This window comes from Colobus angolensis, unplaced genomic scaffold, assembly GCF_000951035.1.
Source record: "Colobus angolensis palliatus isolate OR3802 unplaced genomic scaffold, Cang.pa_1.0 Scaffold374, whole genome shotgun sequence".
Lineage (NCBI taxonomy): Eukaryota > Metazoa > Chordata > Mammalia > Primates > Cercopithecidae > Colobus > Colobus angolensis.
The window spans coordinates 3,529,309-3,534,282 of NW_012117088.1; positions in this window are offsets into that span (position 1 = coordinate 3,529,309).

The window sequence follows — 4,974 nt, forward strand, 5'->3', positions numbered from 1 at the left end:
ATTTAACTCACATTTTGCTCATGGGCCAGGCCATTTTTTTCTTGTCCTGCATATATAGGGGGATATCCAGTTCTGCTTGCAGCTTCTCAAAATGTAACATCTTTCAAACCTCAGTGCTGGAAGGCTGCCTCCCACTGTAATTCTGGAGCATTCTTGTCAAAGGAAGCACTACCCACACTCAACATACACATTGACATACTTTTCTGATTTTATTTTGTCACTCTCAACTCCCTTGCTTTGTGGTTCTAGAAATCAGAATCTTTTAGTCACTTAATATCGATTTCTCTGCTTTTTGTTGACATTAATAACTATTATGTTTTATGCTTGGTTTTACTTGAAGGAAGCCAAATAAAAATTCTGTGTTGATTCTTAAGCCAGAGGAAAGGAAGTGCTGTTTTTTTGAGTTGTACGCATCCTATACCCCTGCTCCTATTCAAGGGAGCTATGAGAGTGTCTAAAAAATCACCCTGAATGATTTTATTGGTAATTTTATTTTATTACTCGAGGCTTCTATTATGAAATTTCTGCTGAAAATGACCATTTCCAGGGCTGTGAAAGAAAATGCCAACTTTTTTCTCTGATGGACAGATTATAATGAGTTCAGTATGGCAACTCTTAAACTTTTAAATATTTGACAGGGAATTTCTAAGCATGCTACACATATTCATTATTGGTTTTAGCACACTTATTTCAGCATAAAATGACATGTGCTCATGAGTGGGTTTATTTATTTATTTATAACCAGATTTTCTAGTTATATAACTCCTTTATCCCACCATTTTAAAAATACATTTGGTAAAATTTTATGTGTCTACTTTATAAATGCATTTGATGATAAAAACAAAACATACAAGATATTTGAGGCCTTTTAGACTTTTATTTAGAAAACTGTACATTTAAACTAGGCATGAGGTTTTTTACATGTATAGTGGGTGGCAAAATTATTAGGTCAATTTATCTGTTCTAAACATTAGGACCTATTTCTTGATGGCAGTTTTACCATTTATTTACTTCTGTTGCAAATGAGAACTTTGGACTCAAGAGTTTGGTCTTTGGTTTAAAATACCCCTTGGGGTCAAAAGAAAAGGAATAAGCAGAAAATTAAGATGTGTCCTTTACTTTCCCCTTCTCACACTCTCTCTCTCTCACACACACACACACATACAAACACACACACACATACACTTGTGCACATAAATGTTTTGGTGCCATGAGGTTTTGGCCATTTTGGAAGACTCAGTTCAGGATAGTAAAAATGACAGCATTCATCTGGAGGAAACTGCTGGTGGAAACAGTGATGCTTGGTGGGAAATCACCACTGTATAGACTGTGGCCTTCAGTTCTGTAAACAGGTTGAAGATTTAGTTGACAAATTAGATTATTAATGAGGCAAGATTATTATGAGAGAGGAAGTGAATCTCAAACTAGGTAGAAGAACTGACTGGTTATGAATAGATATATCTTTTTCTTTGAGACATTAGAAAAGAAAATTAGGATGGATGTGTTATTCATTCCTAGTGACTTCTCTTTTTTTCTGGAAAAAGAAAACAGTGTGACTGCTGAAAGTCAACAGGAGGCTTGAAGGTAACAGTGAAGATCTGAAAATGGCCATAGTGAAGCATGGGAGAAAACATTTAGCAACGGCTGAGGATAATGATGGTACATTTGTCATTGTACTCAGCTATGTTGCTTTCAGCTTTTCTCTGTCTGCAGTCAAGAAATAGGAAAGGAAACAGCTGTTGGTATTAAAGCAGAGGAGGGACTCTGTAAAGCTGATGTCAGTGATGGGACAGAGGTAATTTAAGCATGGAATGTTGGCCTGTAGGGTCTGGATTGAATGGAGAAGAAAATGAGGGAAGAATGGGTTGAGGATATGAGGTGAAAGGAAATAGCTGGAGACTGGGAATATCGCTGGAGAAAAAGGAGAGTATGGAGCTGGGTTTTATGAAATAAGGAAGTCAATATAGTAGAGATAAGATAATAACAGAATTGGGAAGGTAGTGAGCTATGGTTACAAATTGGAAGTAAGAAAGTTTCAGGCAAATAAAAAAGTATTGGTTTGGTTTGGTGAAGATTAGGATGACTAAATTTGTAAATATCAAGAAACCTTTGTTTATTCATCCATTCTCCTCCAGTTGAGAACTTGAGTCCTCAATGATGTAGGCAAAAAGTGGAAAAGGTAAGATGTCTGTGCACCAGGTTTCAAATGTTTGATGATCTTAAAAGCAAAACGGGAAGAGGGGAGTAGTTATGGAGATGGTAGGACTCCCCTAACTCCACAAAATAAGATAGAATTATTGCAGGAAGCAACCACAGAGTGCAGTAAACACATTGAGCCTTGGAAGCCTTCTTCCATAAGGAAAGCACAGGGGTTAAATGTAGGCCCCACCAACAGTTCTAGGGATAATATTAGAAATCTGTTAATTTGGGTTACTTATTAATAAAATTCCAATAAATATGTAGGTTTCATCCCTCAGACTTCTAGCTTGACCCACAGCCATATATAATCACTTCTGTGGTCCTGAGACTGAATTCTGTCAAGGCAAGGTATGGTTTTGCTCAGTGAACCCAAACCATTAATAAATAATGAGTACCATTTTGAAATGTTCTGTGTTTTCAGTGCTGAGTGCTAAAGGAAGCTTCTCTGGTTTCGATTCTCCTACTAGTTTTACTTGACTGGATTTGAATCGTAGAAAATTACTACTCAAAACCTCAGTTTCTTTACCTATAAAATAGGCATAATAACAGTAGTGAACTCACAAGTAATGGTGAAGATTGAATGTGGTGATACATGTAAGTAAAGGTAAAGAACATAGAACAGAGACACATCACTCAATGAACATCAGCCATTTTCTATAATTATTGTTGAACAAGATTTCCTTGAGTAATATTTTTACCTTATGAAATTTTATTATATGTAAGTTGGCAGAGAACTAGTGTTATGATGTGTAATTAAATGTCATAACAGTTCTTAAAATCTTTGAGAGAAGTTCTATAATACAAAATCGTAAAGAAATTAATCTGGTGCAACAAACCTGGGTCCCTTAGGAATTCATTACGGGAGTATCTCACTTCAGGGTATATGGTGTAGTGGTATTGAACCTGGCATTGGAAGATCTGATTTCAGCTGCTGACTCTACTCTCTCCTACATATTTATCTTTTAGTAAATTATTTCCTGAAGTCTCAGTGTCCTCATCTGCAAAATGACAGTAATAATAGTACCCCCCTCCTTGAGCTGTTGTGAAGATTAACTGACATAAAAATAACTCAGCATAGACTAGAATCTAGGGTTGAGACTTGATAACTCCTACTCTCCTACATCTGCTCAAATTCCAGTAGACTTGATTATGTGATTTTCCAGCTCACAGGTTATTTGGAACAGCAAATTAAAGTGAGGGAGGCTGATAGAAGAAGTTTCACTGATTTTAACAAAAAGTGACGGCTGATAAACTGATGTGGCACAAGCAATAGAAGAAAAATTAAAAACAGATATAAGGCATTTTAAAAATACAAAGAAATCTGGGACATTTAATTAGGCAACAAACAACCATACAAAACTTAAAAGTTATGTGAAATCATAATCTCTAACACAGTACAATAAACAATGCTTTTAACAGAGATCTTCAGCTACTGGATTTTGAGCTACTTGAGAATAGGTTGTATTCTTATATTTAAGGAGAGGGAGTGAGGGCATAAAATGAGAAAACAGGCTGTACATGTATCATCCCACATAGGATTTTAGTTGATTTTTACAGAATTTATGAGATAAATATTTTTATTCTACCTCAAAGTGTAGAAAACCGAGGTGCAGAAAAATTAACATCCCAAACTCACACATCAAGAAAGCAGTCTATTTTTTGTAAAAGATTTTCAGGAAAGTATTAGAATCTAAACATGTACGTGGGCTTATTTTTCTAGCTATTATAGAGAGGCGAAGATAAAACATGGGCCAATTTAGAGGTCAAAAATTTGTAAACTCAAGGAATTTAAATTATTAGCTCATGCAGAATAGGGAAAATAACAAAATTATACGAAAGACATGAGCATATTTTCTGAGGTTCTTTGGATTTTAGAAAGCAATTTTATATCACACAAAGAAACGTTTAATAGTTATTGGATCCATCAAAGAAGTAATAAAATATAGATTATTGTATTAGTCCATTTTCACACTGCACATGCATGACTAGGTAATTTACAAAGAAAAGAAGTTTAATTGACTCACAGTTCTAATGGCTGGGGAGGCCTCACAATCATGGTGGAAGACAAAGGAAAAGTAAAGGGATGTTTTTCATGGCAGCCAGCAAAGGGAGAGAATGAGAGCCAAGCAAAAAGGATTCTCCCTTATAAAACCATCAGCTCTCATGAGACTTACTCACTACCATGAGAACAGTATGGGGAAAACTGCCCCCATGATTCAGTTATCTCCCACCAGAGGGAGAGAATGAGAGCCAAGCAAAGGGAATTCTCCCTTATAAAACCATCAGCTCTCATGAGACTTATTCATTATCACAAGAAAAGCACGGGAGAGACCTGACCCCATGAATCAATTACCTCCCACCAGGTCCCTCCCACAACACATGGGAATTCAAGATGAAATTTGGGTGGGGACACAACCAAACCTTATCAGATACTGTAAAACTTAAGATAATTCTAGAAAGACAGTAGTATGTGCAAACATATAAAGGTAGATAAAATTTTCTACCTGGGCAGGAAGGTAACTTTTACCCTGGTGTCAGAGGATATTACCAGCTCACAGCCTATTTCAGGGATGAAGAGTTGATTCCATGCCCAGTAGGTGACAAAAAATACCTACAAAAACTATAACCATTAGGCCAGGCACAGTGGCTCATGCCTGTAATCCCAGCACTTTGGGAGGCCAAGGTGGGTGGATCATGGGGTCAGGAGATCGAGACCATCCTGGCTAACATGGTGAAACCCCATCTCCACTAAAAAATACAAAAATATTAGCTGGG